General features: G+C 40.7%; 1 long non-coding RNA gene across 7 annotated transcripts in view; it reads right to left on the bottom strand.

Annotated features, from left to right (window-relative positions):
- Nucleotides 1-16,325, bottom strand: part of LOC140648038 (uncharacterized) — a 265,166-nt gene that overhangs the window by 43,159 nt on the left and 205,682 nt on the right. For all 7 annotated transcript variants that reach the window (XR_012041064.1, XR_012041065.1, XR_012041060.1 and 4 more), the window contains 2 exons: nucleotides 14,090-14,247; nucleotides 3,799-3,954 (listed from right to left, as the gene is read on the bottom strand). This is a non-coding gene — a long non-coding RNA (uncharacterized lncRNA). The remainder of the gene's footprint in view (nucleotides 1-3,798; nucleotides 3,955-14,089; nucleotides 14,248-16,325) is intronic.

The following is a 16,325-nucleotide window of genomic DNA, read 5'->3' as shown; positions in this document are numbered from 1 at the left end:
AGGAAACGTTCTCAGGCTCACAAAGAGGCAAACAGAAGCCAGAGCTAAAAGTAGACTCTTTTTTCCCCCTCCCTGCACAATATTACTCTGAAAGGACGGAAGCCATATGGGGATCGGGTTATTATTCAGCTACTTACTGCCTTCAGGTGGCTTCAAATTAAAAAGAAAGATTGTCAGCAGATGTACCCATCTACTCTACCTCTTCTTCATATGGCATGCTACAACATTATTACATCTACACCTGTCAGCACGCTCTAGACAAAGGTGTGCTGACATTTCACTATCCAACCTTTTTTTTCCCCTCTCTTTAGGAACTCACAGATCAATAGCCGAGTTAAAAAAAAAATCACTCTGGGCTTCATCACCACAATCTTCTTTTCTTTTAAGGAATGATCCAACGGAGTTTCAGATTTATTTTTTTAAGCTGCTGCACGTGGAACGCAGCAATTGTGGCATTGGTATCTCCCCAAGAGCTTTGTTGTCTCCCACGTCACCCGTCTCTGCTGTAACATTGCAGTACCATGCCTGTCTTCTCTTGTCCCCAGGGTCATCAAATGCATTTTCATTTCCGTGGGTCTTAACGTCCCAGTAATCTTAAAGGAATTTTCAAAGGAAGCAGCCACTAAAATGAACAACTGTTCCAGATTTTGAAGTTTAATTACATCTAGCCTAGTATCTTCTTTTTCACACTTAAGACTGTAGGTGGAATTACTGCTCAGGGAGCAGGTTGTCACTAGCAGTGAATTGCTAACGTGAACCAAATAGGCACATGCAGTAAACATGCTGAATTTAATAAATAATAATGATTAGCACTCTCTCCCATTTTGGTTTTTATCTGTGGATAGCTGGACAACAAGAGAGAGTTGTTGTTTGTAAACAAACTTTTCATATCAGATATGTGCACAGAAAACCACCACAGACCTCTTCAAATATATTTATATGTATATTAAATATGTGATATTCAAAATATCGCAAAGACACAAAATAATTGATGATGCAAACTTGACCTACTGTAGCACTCATTGGCAAATCATATCCACTTTACAACATGAAAAAAATTATGTAGAAAACTATGGGTGTAATACTACAAATTCATTAACTCATTGGCTTACTTATGTCTTCATAACCTTGTGGGCTGACTTGCAACTACTTTGATGTTCAAGAGCAGTAAAATAAATGTAAAAGCAACCAGGCAAAATACATCCAGAACACTAACTTCAGGACATCTCACAGTGTAAGCATTCTTCTGTTCACTCATACAAACATAGAGAGATTCACCACTAATAACTGGTATGACTGAAAACTAGAAGCACAGCTGAAGTTTCAGAAGAATTTTTCCCCATATGTATATTTGATTTATTTAATGTTTTCTTAATACAAATAAGGAAAATTGTTTTCTACCTTGTGTTTTTTCTAGCTGTGCCTTAGTGTAAACACTTCAGAATATTTTTTTCCTTCTACTGTAACAACAAAATTCTTTTCTTTGTGCAAAAAGAAAGAAAAGTAGTAAAGATTATATCAGATGTTGTTCATTACACAATATAATCAGAACTATGCTACGGGGAAGTGAAGCTGAAGGAGCAGCAGGAGAACCTTTCAGCTGTGAATATTGAGGCAGCTTCCTCTTGAATTACTAGTCTTCTGTTATTTTTGCAGCTGCTCGTGAACTTTACAGAATTTGCTGCTGAACACAAACTAGAGAAGACTTCAGAGATACTAAAATACTATTTTTAACTACATGAAAAATAACTTAAATACAAAAAAAATCATGTCAATATTATTTCCAAGATGGACTGGGTGTTCTTATCCATTCAAATCAACTTTGAAACATTCTCCTCCGAGCTCTATTATCCAGTCCCCAATGTTGAAGCACCCTCAAAAATCACTCAGGGCAATTGAAGAAGGCCCACGTTCTCCAGCAGAAGTGTCCTTATACTAATAAGGGCTCTGAACTCGGAAGGCACTACCCAAGTCAACACGCACTTTGTAGTAACACAGGCTTAGTTCATGGTAGTATTACATTAAATTAGACCAGGGCCCAGCAATGCATGTATGCACTCAGGTTTCCCCACATGTGTGAATGCATTCAGATACCTTTATTCTAAAATCCTCTTAGAGGACTTCAACAATTCATTTAAAAGGCTTGTGGAGGTTTTCTGGTTTTCGATACACTTCAATCTCCCTAGTGATTGGTCCCAAACCGCAAAGCAATGCCTGTAGCATTGCTAAATCCCACTCACCAACTGCAAGCTTTTTATCTTAATGTGGAGTAAAAAGAACAGGTACCTAGATTTTGTGCCTGGGTTGGAAATTTTCAACACAATTTCCAAATATATTTTAATGCTAACAAGATATTAATACAAATCTATATATCTGCATGTTAATATTGTGACTCCAGTTTATACAAATATGCTTCTAACATTCTATTTTAAACTCATAAAAGTACATTCTTATTGCATACTCCTTGTCTATCTTTGGACAGCATTTCCTTTCTAAATTGTCATTGTCATTAAAATTAAATTATAATGCAACATGTCTGCCTAAGTTTTTAGGGACACAAGGACAACCATTTATTTGTGCATGCACTTTTATAGCATGCACTCCTCGAAGTAAGACTGAAAAAGAAAAGGCAGTATGCTTCAATTTCATCGTATCATTATTTACTAATTAATAAAATGGTCCCTTTGCATGCAAATACAACTTTATGTAGCAATTTTCCACTTTAAATAAGCAGCATTACTACAGTATAAACTGAACACTTCTACACAAAGATAAAGACAAGCTGCATTTTGTGCCACAATATGAAATACAGTTATTAATAACGACATCATCATCATGTTCAGTTCAGTGAACCCTAGCTGCCTTGGATCTTTGGTGCACAACAGCATCCCAAATCTCTTGTTGAAATTGCTCTGGTCCTACACTTTCAAATGAATGGACTGCAAAACACATAATTGGGTGCAGGAGGTGACCGCAGAACAGATATTGGGTGCAGGAGGGCTCATACTGATGAGTAGAAGCAGCGGTCATCCTGTTGCACTTTTGGACTCATGCAGTCCTGCAGTGCAACTAGAGGTGTTAGAGATACTATCATATTCTGTTCCTAAAGCATCCATTTGCTACAGGACCAAGGCTGAGAGAACCACAGTCGTCGTTGGATGTGGCCTCTCAAGGCCATCTTGCCCACCTCACTACTCCAGTGACCAGCACTTCAGTGATCTTGAGCTGGCCCTTGCATAGCCCTAGGTCCTCCCCCCCCACACATCTTCTGTAGAGGACACGTTGCCTACCCTACCTTCCTCCCTGCTGCAATACAGCCTCTGTGCCAGGGGATTAGAGGAGCTGCTTGAATTTCCTGAGCCTCACAAGGGGAGGGGGAGCCATCCAGGAATGGTCAGCTCTTGGACCCTCTCAGAGGAAAGGGGCGAGGGGTGCGGGGAGCAAAGACCCCACCTATCAGTCGGTCATTTCCTCTGGCTGACAATAAGCAATATTCTTATAAATCTCTCCTCTACAGGACAAGACAATCACCTGAACAGCTAAAATCTATATGTGACACTTGGGTCATAAGCAGGGCTGAGATATCTAGGTAATATCAGAGGCACAATTACCCACAGAGAGGAGGCAGCCAGAAAGAGGATGATAAGTAACGACAATCTGCTTATATAACAACAGGGAACAAAGAGCCATATATCTTGAGCAAACTAACATCTCACTTCTGCCAAGAAATTGAACTATAATCTCAGCTGACAAAATATGAACTTTAAAGTATTATTTTAGAGTGAGGAATAATCTTACTGCCAGCATTGCTTCTGTGCTGCATCTGCCTAGCTTTCCAGCTGCTCCGGCTAGCTGTTCAGAGATGCTCAGGCAGACGCTGTTTGAGCAGGGACAGGACTGGAAAGGCCCCTGTGGCAAAACCGGTGCGAAGTACAGGTCTGTGTTCATCGCCTCCTGTGGAAGTAACAGAATTAATTATTGAGCTGCTCATGGCCTTTGAACCTCAAGGGTTATGATCTGAACAAGAATACACCCTATCACTGAAGTTCACTGAAGTGCAGATGCTGAAACTATAAGGCTAATTCCCTTCTTTAAAGGGAATCAAAACACTCCAATGGTACCTGGTGAACATTAAAGCCATCTTTGGTTTCAAAGTCAGAAGCCCTTGGGAAAAACAGAGGTCACATTTGTCAGGTCACTCTTTGCTCTCCAAACATTGCTTTCCTCCTTTATGTTTTCATTAACACTCTCAAGCCTGACAAATATTTTTCTTCTTTTTTTTCTTTTCTTCCCCCCCTCTCCCCATCCCCCTTCAGTTCTCCCACCGTCTGTACCAGCCTGTTCCACCCTCACTGTGTGAAAACCTGATTAGGAGAGCGAGCTCATTTGTATGATAAAGTAGCAAAAGAGACTTGGTAAAGCCAAGTGTGCTGCGACCCCCCTGTGACCATGCAGTTATTCTCCTGTGCTTCAGCCTGCGGGTCAGCATCCATGCAATGTTATCCAAATGCACAGAGAGCAGTTCCTACACCTTAAAGCAGGGCCACCACTACCCATGTGGCTCCTGAGTGTGAAACAAGCAGGGACCGACTTCTATAGGAAAGGCACAAAACATAGCACTGAAGCAGCTGGTCTAGGAGTTTGTTTTCAAGAAAGGCTGGCAGAAAAGAAAAATAAAAGGGTGGTGTGGGGGACGAGGACACTTCTCCCTACAGGAAGATTCTTCTCAACTGTTGGTTGGTGGTGAGTTCATATCCTAAAGCAGGAGGACTCAGATCCCTTTCGCAGAAGTCACACCAACAAAAAGTTATGTAATGTAGCTGAAGATGGTCTCATTATCGACATAAACTAACACTCACAGCAATATTCAACTGTACACTTGCTAAGTCATTACCTTTCATTACCAAATAAAGCAAAACAGCGTTTCAAAGCTGGAAATATCTTGTAGGAGTCAGAATTGCTCTACTGTGTCTAAGAACTGTGCATAGCAGAACTGAAGCCGCCTCCTTTCCTGGGTCTAGGCACCTATATTATTATCTGTAGGTGAAATGGAGCAGCATGAACACTGTTGGCATGGCAATATAAGCGGAATTTGTTCCCAACTAGGCCCTTACCTTGTAATTTTTACATGTCTGTGAATACACTGAATCAGGAAGGCTTCAATATTTTAATGGATGAAAAAGTGCCTTTTTTTTTTCCTTAGAAAGGATGTCTATAATGATTAACACCACTCTTTCTTAAAATCTTGCTTTCTCTTGCTTACATGTAAAGATAAAATAATTGGATAAGGAATTTCATTTAAAAGTTAAATTCTCTGAGTTTCTTCATACACTTGTTCATAACCAAGGTTTGGACTGCAACTGGAAGGATGGTACACATGCGTCCTGTCCCCAAGGCACTGAGGGGGTAGAGTGCTACAGGCAGATTGCAAGATACCCTAAATTCCATTTTTGGAGATACTAAACTTTTGAAACCCCACCCCACCCCCAACTGTCACTCTACCAACTGTCTAAGAGCATGCCCAGGACTGGAGGCACCTACCATCTCTGTGCTCCTTGGATTTCCTCCTCTGCCCACTGGCATATGTTCCAAGAATAACTTGTTCCAATATACTCCATTCATTTAGCAAAATAAAGGCTATGTATACAGGTATCCTATTTGAAGTGCCAGAAACTGACACCAAATTCGTCCCTCATATGTACTCATATAACCCAGAGCCACTCTGCTGAATTCCCAGGGGCAAATTAAGCCAGTGATGCACTTCCACACTTACCTTGGCACAGAGGGACAGAGTTTGCCTCACACTCTGTAACAGAGGTGGCCAGGTAGATAGAACTTGCAAAAAGCCAACTTGAGGAAGCACAGAATATTTTCACTTCATTTAATTTATTCAATTAATTCATTCAATTCACTTAATTTATTTACAGCTAGGTGTTGATATGCTACAAACTCTGAGACACCAAAATAAAGAGGGTTGGGTAGGGTGAGTGTGCATTTATTCTGGGTTCATCTTTCAAGGAAAGAAAACAAGGTGCAGTATTGATGCTTAACAAAACAAAACAAAAACAAAACACCACTAAGTGGACATAAAAGCAGTAGCTTTGCAAGAACTTTTCCCCACAGCACAGCATCTGCCTGTGTTTCAAGAACTCTCCAATCCTTGGGTCACAACTGATCTAGCCAGCTTCCCTTTTGGCTGGATACAGCCTTGGTCTTCCCTTCCTCCCTCTGCAATGCTTGTAACTGGTTGACAATTTTTAGAGCATAGCACTAAGGCAGGGCTTTTTGTATGGAGATCTGCAATTTTTTGCAAAATCATTCTCCTCACTCTTCTTTCCCTCCACTCTACCCCAGAGCATCCGTGAGAGGAAAGGATGGATATTGGTTGTCTGAGTGTTGGAGCTGTATGTTTTGCATCAAAGACTATCACTTACTTCAGGAGGTAGACCTGTTGCACACAGAACACACGCTAGGCGCCAGTGGCTGCCCTATGGCAATGTGACAGTCATCTGATGTCACCATGAGCTCACGCACCTGCTCCAACGGCACGCAGAGCTGAGGGTTTTCCCTGATTGATGTGTGCAACTGCTTCACGGGGCTGTGTGGGTGAAGGATGTGGGCTGGCCCCAGCAGCACAGTGACCTGAACTTCCCCCTGACACTGCAACAAGGAGAAGACCGACCGAGACTCATACCTGCCCACCCACACAGACAAACCAGCAGTTATAAAAATATATGACCATGAGCAAAGAGAGGGAAACGTCTTTCCCTTTTTCTTTTTCTTCCCTTTCTCACCAGCACTGCAAATAAGTCACGCATGAAAATACCAGCATAAAAGCAGAGGGCTGTCTTTAGCTCTGGTGGAGCTCTGCTGACTCAAATCAAGTTACAGACACAAACTAGGCTGGCCCATTGCCTTCACCATGTTTACTACCATGCTCCTATTACCACCCTCCTAGGAATTCACTCAGATATTTCTAACTCTCCACTTGTCTCCACTCCAAAAAGAAAAAAATAAAGGGGAAAAAAAGGGGAAAAAGGAAGGGGGGGCGGGGGGGGGGGGGAGATTGTACTTCCATCTGTATGAAAAGTACAAGTTTGGCTTAAGAAAGTATCTGGAAAGTACAGAAAGACCAACTTCTCAACTATACAAAAACAACCACTTCTACCACATATGCTCACCTATCTCCTGAGAGGAAATTCACTGCTCAGAAACCTGATATTCCGTATGCTCTAATTAAGGAAAAAGGAAATAGCTTTCACAGTCTCTTGTGCAAGGGCCAACGAACCTAAGTCAAACACTCACCTAAAACCATGAAAACACTTTGAAAAGAAGTAAAACAAACTTTCTGCTAATTTCCCAGATGTATATGCAGTAACGTTGCTTATATAAAGGGCAGTGGGTAGGAAAGAGGAAAAGAATTTAGTGATGTGGGATGGAGACGTACCTTTATAATCCATCCATGACCCATTTTATGCATTTATGATGGAAGGATTCACTCTGAGCTGCTTTAGCAGGGCTACCAGGGTGGCACAAAATGGACAGTGCCTCATCTCAAAAAGCTATTTTCCGAGAAGGATTATGGTTCTCTGGTCACACTTATTTCTGTAGCACCTATCAAATACTTAGGTAAAGTTAGCAAGGGTCAAGGGATACACAGTCCAGTAAGTCTCCATCCACCTCCTGAAGTTTCAGGAAGAAAGTATTCTTCCTGCAAGCATTTAGGAAACTCCAAGACTTCTTTCACATTGAAAACACTTTCTGTCCATGGTGTAATGTGTTATTCCACCTGCTTCCAACCAGTTTAGTGACACTGATTATTCATCACATTTGTACCAAAGAGAGGGGGAATAAAAAAAAGTGCTAGCCAGAAATAATATTTACATACACATTTCCAGTTCCACTCAGCGTCACAGTCATCTGCTTGAGTCTTGCCCATTTGTGTTCAGCAGCAGCACTGAAAGAAGGCAGGTGAGCCCAGCAACCAGTTCTGAGATTAGAGATTGCAATCAAGGGTTGTTCACTAAACAAGCCAGCTACCAGTTTTTTTCCAAATCTAGAGACTGCTAAGAGCGCGCTTAAGTTTTTAAATGTAAATGCATTTTATTCTATTTGAGCCAGTGAAACTAAAAAGGAGACACTTGACAGGAAAGGCATTACTAGTCTAGAGATAAGACCTGAACACTGCCACTCCTGATGCAAAGACACACAAAATTGATGCAAAGGGATGGCCACACATTCTTACACACCTTCTGCATAAGAGTCAGCTACACGAGTAATAAGGATGCGATGGTGAGAATAAGAAATGTAACTCTTATCTGTTTTGTTCTACCGACACCAGTTAACCATAAGACACACTGTTCTTTAGATTTGGATGCTATACAAGATCTAGCCTCTTCCATCTTGTTTTGCAAAATACGAGAGAACTTCAAAAATAGAAAGGAAATGTTGGTTTCCTTTTCAAGTGTGTTTTATTTGTTGGTCATTTACTGGGAAAGCACTAAACAATTCTGCTGAAATACATTGATCTGAAAGGATTTACTGCTACAGGCTATGTTACATACCAGGACAAAGCAAAGCAAAGAACCCTAAATCTTTACAGGCTGCCTGTGAGCAATACCTTCAGAGAAATTATAATAGTTTTGCACCTTTATGCACCCTACACCATCCACAGAAAAACAGTAATTATGTCTGATGTAAAAATTACAATGAGAATAAATCAATAATCACACTATTATTAATAGTGCTAAAACTCAATCTTTATATAGCACCTTTTTATCCCTCGAACTCAAGGCACTTTGCTTATTGTCCTCATTTCACAAGTATAAGACCTGAGGAATTTTGAGATGGAGTTACTTTCTCTGGAGATTCTGGAGTCCTAGCAGATGATGGGCAACAAAACTAGGTACCTTGGGTTTTTCCTTCTTTTAATTTCCACCTGTGCCTCCATGTATTTTGATGTGCCTCATTCAGCATTTAGCGTATCACTGCTTCAAATCCTGGCTTTCCAGGAACACGAAATGGTTTTTCTCTGGAACTGCCCTGCTTCCTGAAAGGCTGAGCAACTACACGTACAAAAACACTCACAACCTCAACTTGCATCAGAAAGGTCAGTCTCCCCCTGACCCCACAAGTACCATTAGAGTGCATATTTGGAAAAAGAAGATGAAAAATTACTGGAAAACATGAGATACTGCCTTGTCTTTTCCTGGCAGGGTAAAAATGTTACTTAGTATTGCAGTTTCTCCTCTTGGTCAGAGTGCATTGACATTGCTTTGAGTATTAAAAGCCCCCAGTAACGCCATGATCACAGCCACAAAAGTAGCATTTTCTAAATAATTTGTATTTGTTGTGTATCCATTCTCCCTCCTAGAAAGCAGCACCTTTACTTCTCACCCTTACCTGATATCCTAAATGCAGCCTTAGCACCTACTATAGACAGCAAACAGGCCAAAAAAAAAAAATCCAGACTACATAGGGTTACACATTTCAGGAAGAAAAAAAGCCCACAGTGATCACTCAGTGGCAGATGATATCAGTAGAAATGTCAGCCATCTTTTTTCTCCCCGCTTCCGTTTCATCTTGAATACCTGGCACTGCCAGAACTGCCTTTAACAGAGCGGAGATTTCCCTGCCAGCCACAGCTGTCAAAAACTTGAGCCAACCAGTCCAACACAGCTGGATGGATTATAATAAGGTTGTAACTAACTCAAGCACCTTCAGCTACCTCCTACACATCTATTCACTCCAGAGGTACCTCTGCAAATGGAAAAGTTGAACCTCCCTGTACCAGTCTGGCCACCTGCAATCTGGCTGAAGCAAGGAAGAAGCATCCCCAACCCTCACAAAAAAGGTCTGTAATTTGCAGCGTGAGCTCCATAACAGGGTCTTTACATTACATATCGTAACATCTTTTTCTTGTCCTTACAAAGTCTCCCATGCCTGAGAGTAACTCCCAAATTTTGAGGCCCCAATAGCTTGGCACTATCCGGTGTAGAACGATCAAGTGGATGTAGTAACCACTCCCCACCAGCATGCCTACCCATACACAACCTCTTCCTAAGCCAGGTGTTTTACTTCACACAAAAAACCATCATCGAGCTGGAGAGGAGCAAACACTGTGCTGTTTTACCTTGTGCCTAATAGCAGAAAGGTTTTCTGTAGATGGGAATTCAAGACAAAGGGTCTGGGAAGCAGGAGATCTTTTAAAGATCCTCTGCCTATAGAGTTTGATGAACCTCCATCTTTGAGTTGAAATGTAAAGGCAGTTTCCTCATCTGTTCCTCTACTGAAAAAAGATCAACCAACTCAAGGTCTTGCGTAACTGCAATACCTAGTAGTTTGGAAGTTCTCCTCTAAAGTTTCATTGTGCATTTTCTGACAATTAACACAAGAAATCAGTTACAAGTTTTTTCAGACTCAAATAAGTATCAGTTATTCAGACATAATTTGCAATTACCGGTGGCAGGACAATAAACACCATGTAACTTTGTCTTGCTAAGCAAAAGCCAAACTGAATGGATGAAATAATTATCTTAAATCAAACACATAGTCAGATTCCAGCTCATCTTCCTGTTCGTGTCTCCACACACTCTCAACACAGAAGAAATCTCATCGCCTAAGTAAACAAACACATAAAGGCACCAACTAAATTAGAAACTCCATGGAGTTGACAGATTATGATCTCATCACTTTTTCCTTCTTTTTTTTTTTTTCTGGAAGCATTTCCTTTCCAAACCAAGTTTAATTCACCTGAAAAATTTAAGCTGAGTGTATCCTGACCTCACAGGAGGAAAGTTGCTCAGTCATGACTACGCTACTCTTTCAGTCTGGTTTTTAAAGCAATTTATTAATTTGATTTAAAGCAAACACAGAAACCTCCTAAGAGTGGATGCAACAGTACTAAATGGGATACTATTCAAAAACAGCAAATATAAATGCATTTTAAAGAAAAAAACCTCTCCTGTCTTTGGCTAAATGCAATGTATGAAGAGTTAAAGTTACAACCATAAACTATCACCTTTTTTTTTTTTCCCACCCCAAAGGCAAAACCTTGTAAGCAATCCTTAGGCAAATCATCAACCTCCACATTGCTCAGTTTTCTGTCCTTGAGACGTTTATGGCAAAAATGAGCCCTGTGAGGCCCCACGATGCAGAAACACCCAAGTGCAGGTGTGTCTGTGGATAGTTGTCTATTTTCTTTCAACATTTCCACCCTGTGGCTGCTTATCTAGACCGCCCCTCCTGTCCACATTATTCTCTGTTCATTCTTCTGTTCAGCAGCAAGAGAGGGAAGAATACTCACACACTCCCGTTTATGGTCCTCTGGACCACTCCTAGTAGCTGTGCTTTAACTCAACGAATTTCAAGAAAGCCAGCACTGAGAAATGTGCAACTTCCCAGCCCCACTGCTCTGGAAGGAAATGAGCTGTGCTCTGTAGGGAAAAGGAAATTGCTTTGGAAGTCTAGACCGAACCCTTCCTTTTCCATCCCTCCTCCTGTTTCCCCCTTGAATATATTTAAGACAAAACAAAAGGAAGGTGGAGAATGAAAAGGAATCATTGGGCAGAGTTTCCATCTCTGTGTGTAATAAAAACACAACTGCATGTAGATTTAAATACCGGCAAACATCAGCTAGAGGAAAGGGAGGAGCGACACAGGACTACAGAAGCGCCTAAGAGACAAGGATGTTGGCAGCATGTGGTGTAGCAAAATGGGAATCAGGAATGCAGTGAAAGGCAACATACTGCAGGAAGCCCCTCTGATCCTCCTATCAGGTTGGATTTGTCTTTAAAATGCAGTAAGTAATGCAGCTGTGGATCTAGTTGCCTAGAACTGTGCCAGTGAAAGGGAAAATCCTGCAATGTATTTAGTAAACTTGCTCTGCTTTGGGATTACCCCCAAACTGAAGACACAGTAAGAAAAGCAGCTGTGAAATAGGACTGGAACAGCAGAGAAGCTTGAAACAATCAAAAATCAAATGAACTTAGGTGAATTTTAAAAGAAGCCCATAGAGACTCTATGGACTAAGATGAAGGAGCAACAGGTTAGACAGATTGACCAACGTGGCCTGAATTTGGCAGGCAAGCTCAGCAATAAAAATAGTGGAACAAGAAAATTGGGGGGGGTGGGGAATATATATATATATATATATATATATATATATATATATAAAAAGAAAATCAAGAAATCCCCAGGTAGCTTGGTACTACTTGACTCAACTGGGGACCAGATAATACAAGAGCAAGCTAAGAGACTTTTCCCGATTCAAGGAGCAAAAGAGGGACCAAGGGACTGAATGAAGAAGTTGCTGGGTATTGAGGAAGAATGAACAAGGGGAAAAAAAAAAATCAGACTATAAATTTAAAAATGTTAAAGATTATGTCAGAGGAATCTTTAAATCAAATTGGCAGGAGAAGCACCAAGGGAAGCGGTCCTAAGAGGGAGAAAGCAAGAAAATACATGTGTGTGTGGGCATTCAAACTAAACTGCAGTATGGACAAACACCGAGTCTCACTAACTTGCTTTATTTCCTGCATAAATGAAAGGATATATTTTGTTTGAGTTTGTTTGGTTTTGATAAGGAGCAACAAAAGGGGAAAGAGTGTGAAACCAATCCATCATAAACTGATTCTTTGTGTGCACCTTGGGAATTTTGCACATTCTGAGTACTCTTAATTCCTGCTGCAGAAAGAGAGTCACTGCAGTTTATATGACCTTCCCCCCTATATAGGAAAAGGAAACCAGAGTGACATAAAGAGAGCAGCAGGGCTGCAAGATCACAACTTTCTATTACTCAGGGGCAAAGCTCAGGCAGTGCCCTTGGTCTGTCTTCTCACAGAGATGCAAACCAACACACACAGCAGTGCTCTCAGCACCTTCTGTCCCACTCTCTAAGAAAAAAATGAAAAGGGAACACTTTGAACCACCCTTTAGCCCCTGCTGGCACACGTTTCCATATGGAGCAGGGGAGAGGAAAGGGAAGGAGTGGTCAGACAACGTATCAGTCAAGAGCTCACAGGGAGGAGTGCTGCAGACGCCTGCTTAAGTCACACCACTCATATCCTGAGATTATACTGGACTACAGCGTGTGCCAGAGCTTAATGTTACGTTTATTAGTTGTCTGACTTTCCAGTCAAAAAAAAAAGGAAAAAGAAAAAAAGAGAAGAAGGTTTGGTTTGGTTTTGTTTCTGACCAAGTGCAGGAAAGAAGTTTTATTCCTTAAGGAAAATTCTCAGGAGTGGGAATGAATGTGAGGATTGTATGTCTGAATCATCCTGTTAATTCCCTAAATCCCACAGCATGTGGGGTTTGAATAATGTTTTCAGCTAGGAAACTTTTTTTTAAAATAATTTATATTTATTTTTAAAAAGAGAAAAAAAAAAGAAGTGGTTTAGAGCTCCTCCCTTTCTAAATCACAGTTAGACCCAGAAAGACCAGTTTTGTTTTTAAACAAAGTTAGCAAATTGCCCTTAAGCTGGTCAATTCCAGTAATCAGCATCAGAGTAATGACAGTCACTCAGTTGGTTTCCCCTTTGCCAGACCAAAAATAACCATTCAGCTAAATTTTTCCCAAAAGTGTTTATTTCAGCTAAAGTGAGTGCAGTTAGGTTGCAGACACATCTTCCTTACAGTTGGAAAATGTACACCTCTGTACATAATGTTGTTTCAACATCTCTCTCTATATATTCCGACATAGATATATTATAGGTCCTAGGGAATATATCTTCAAAATAACCAAAAGCATCTCCTCCCTTTCTTGTTAGGCACAGCAGCAAAAGAATGAATTTTATCAGATGCTGCCTGTCAATTACAGCCTTTGTGCTGTTTACAGCATGCTTATAATGCACTACAGGAAAAATACCGATTTCTCTAACAATCATGGAAACTTCTGCTGATTATGGGGACTAATAAATCAATATAAAAGCACCTTTCATATTTATTTGAGCCAGATACAAAGTTTCATCCACCCAAAAAGCATAAAATCATCAAAATCACAATAAATTTTCCAGATGTTAAGTCAAAACACTCCTAGTTAACCAACCTGAAAATGCCAAGTGGTAGCCACAACATTATACAGTGTACTTACAGCACAGAGAGCCTGAAGTGCAGAGGTAGTACGAAGCTTGTTCTGCACAGTCCTTCCAAGGCACCCCATCACCAGGACACTGAGGATGTTGCTGAGAGCAAGGACTATACAGCAATATTTGTCTTGACAGCTGGTAGAGAGTGATCCGTTTGTATCTCCTAGCAGAATAAAGACATTACTTATAAGAAATTTGAACAATAATAATTTAGGACCACTAAACCCACATATTTCACACCACTATAGCCACTTATGTCCCACCCCAGTCCTTCCAGTCTTGGAGAACAGGAGAATCACACTTAACACCTCAGTTTCATCCCAGTCAGCATAAACCAGCATTTTTCCCAGAGACTGGAAAGGACACTGGTGCCAAGGTTGGAGGCAGGAGAATAACATAAGAGTTCACAGATACTAAATAACTGTTTCATAACTTGTGAAAAGATTTGTCTGAGTGAGTCTACCGGAACAAGAACGTTAACTAAAAGGAGCAGATGAAAACAATTTTTCTGTCCATGGTCACTCAGCATGAGATAGTGGAAGGAAATGACGGTGAGTCATCTCAACGTGGGATGGAGCAAAATCTGAAGGAGTACTGGATACAAAACTCAAGAGATAAATGCCAGGGTAAGATACTGATGAATCCTGAAGTCACAACCAAAGGGAATTGATCTTTAATCTCCTTGACTCCAAAATATAACACATTTCTTGAATTACATAGTTTTAAGTTAGCTTTAAAAATGTAATAGGAGACTAAACATTTTCATTTGTTACCATTCCTATTCTAAAAATGGAGAACACAGCCATGCAATTTTAATACAAATGAGTCAATATTGTAGCTGTTGTTGCATCTATATAACTGCATTTGCATAGGTACATACGTACATGTACATACATAGTATAAGCCGATTCATTATATTTACACACAAACTATATAAGGTTTGTTTCAGACCCGAGAAAGGGCTTGTGCTTCCATAAGATATTTTCCTCCATTAGTTCATCTAATAAAAGACAGTTCCTCTCTGATCCTTATAGTGTTACACACACTACTTACACTCTAGTAGTATTTACATACATACAACACACACTTATTCTCCCCTCCTTTTTTTTAATTGTTTGACCTACATCAATGGATTGAAAATAATTACACACTACCAACTAATAAAAATAAAGTACCAACACCTAAAAAAAAAATTGAGTAAGGTATTCTTCTTACTAATACACATGGCTTCCTAAGCTGTACATATATATATATATATATATATATGTATGTGTGTGTGTGTATATATATATGTCTTCCTAAAAATAAAAGGGTACTATTTATGTTTTGTACATAAGCAAAGGATAAAACCTTCACACTGCAAGTCTTTACAGCCCCATAATTTACACTCTGGTGTCATAAAACAGCAATAAAATATTTTAGAGATAGCCATAAAACTGTGATCCAAGTTCAATCTTTTCAAAAGCTCTGCTTCAACTCAGCTGTTAGGGTCTGAGCAGGATTATTTATATTTGATCAGTGGCAAAGTTCACATGTGGTCCAAACTTTTCCAAAGTTCGCCCATTTTCTGATGCAGCCTCCCAGCTCAGGCTCACTCCTGTGTCTGGGAGGGGCTGAACATTTTGCTGCGAATGCTTTCATCTAAAGAGGCTTGCATCATTGAACCCAAATTGCTTCACCTGAAATGGAAATTTGGGGTAAGGCAAAGAAAGGCAGGGTTCTCACTGAAGTGTCATGTGGATTTCTGGTGGGCTGTGATGGATGTGGATTTTGGGGGCTGGTCTTGTAGCAGAGTTTGCCCCAGCTCTCTGGATTTCATTGCTTCCAGAACCTGCACCTCTGGGTCATTCAAGCATTACACCAACTAAATGCAAGATTTCCCCAACATGTCCAAAACACGGTAACCTGTGAAGCCACAGAGCCTTATCGCTGAACATACCCAGTGAATCTGAGTGGAAACTGGAGACAGACCCCCCGGGATCTGACTCCTGCCTCACCATTTGGGCTGCCAGAGGCCACCATCCCCAGGCCCAGAGGTCGCCAGGGCAGCTGGTGCCAGCCCCATAGGGATGGGTGACATCCCAGTGCCTCAACGGGAGGCGCTGTGCCCTCCTTGCAGGCTGTGACCGAATTCCAGCTACTTCTAGGCAGTCTCTGTACGGGGAACGTGTTTCTTTTGGCTATCTGGTTTTAAGTTTCAGGTCCAAATAATACATTAAAAACAAAATACCACTCCAGCCC

The sequence above is a fragment of the Ciconia boyciana genome, chromosome 2 (assembly GCF_034638445.1).
Source record: "Ciconia boyciana chromosome 2, ASM3463844v1, whole genome shotgun sequence".
NCBI lineage: Eukaryota > Metazoa > Chordata > Aves > Ciconiiformes > Ciconiidae > Ciconia > Ciconia boyciana.
This window is presented reverse-complemented; position numbering and strand designations above follow the sequence as displayed.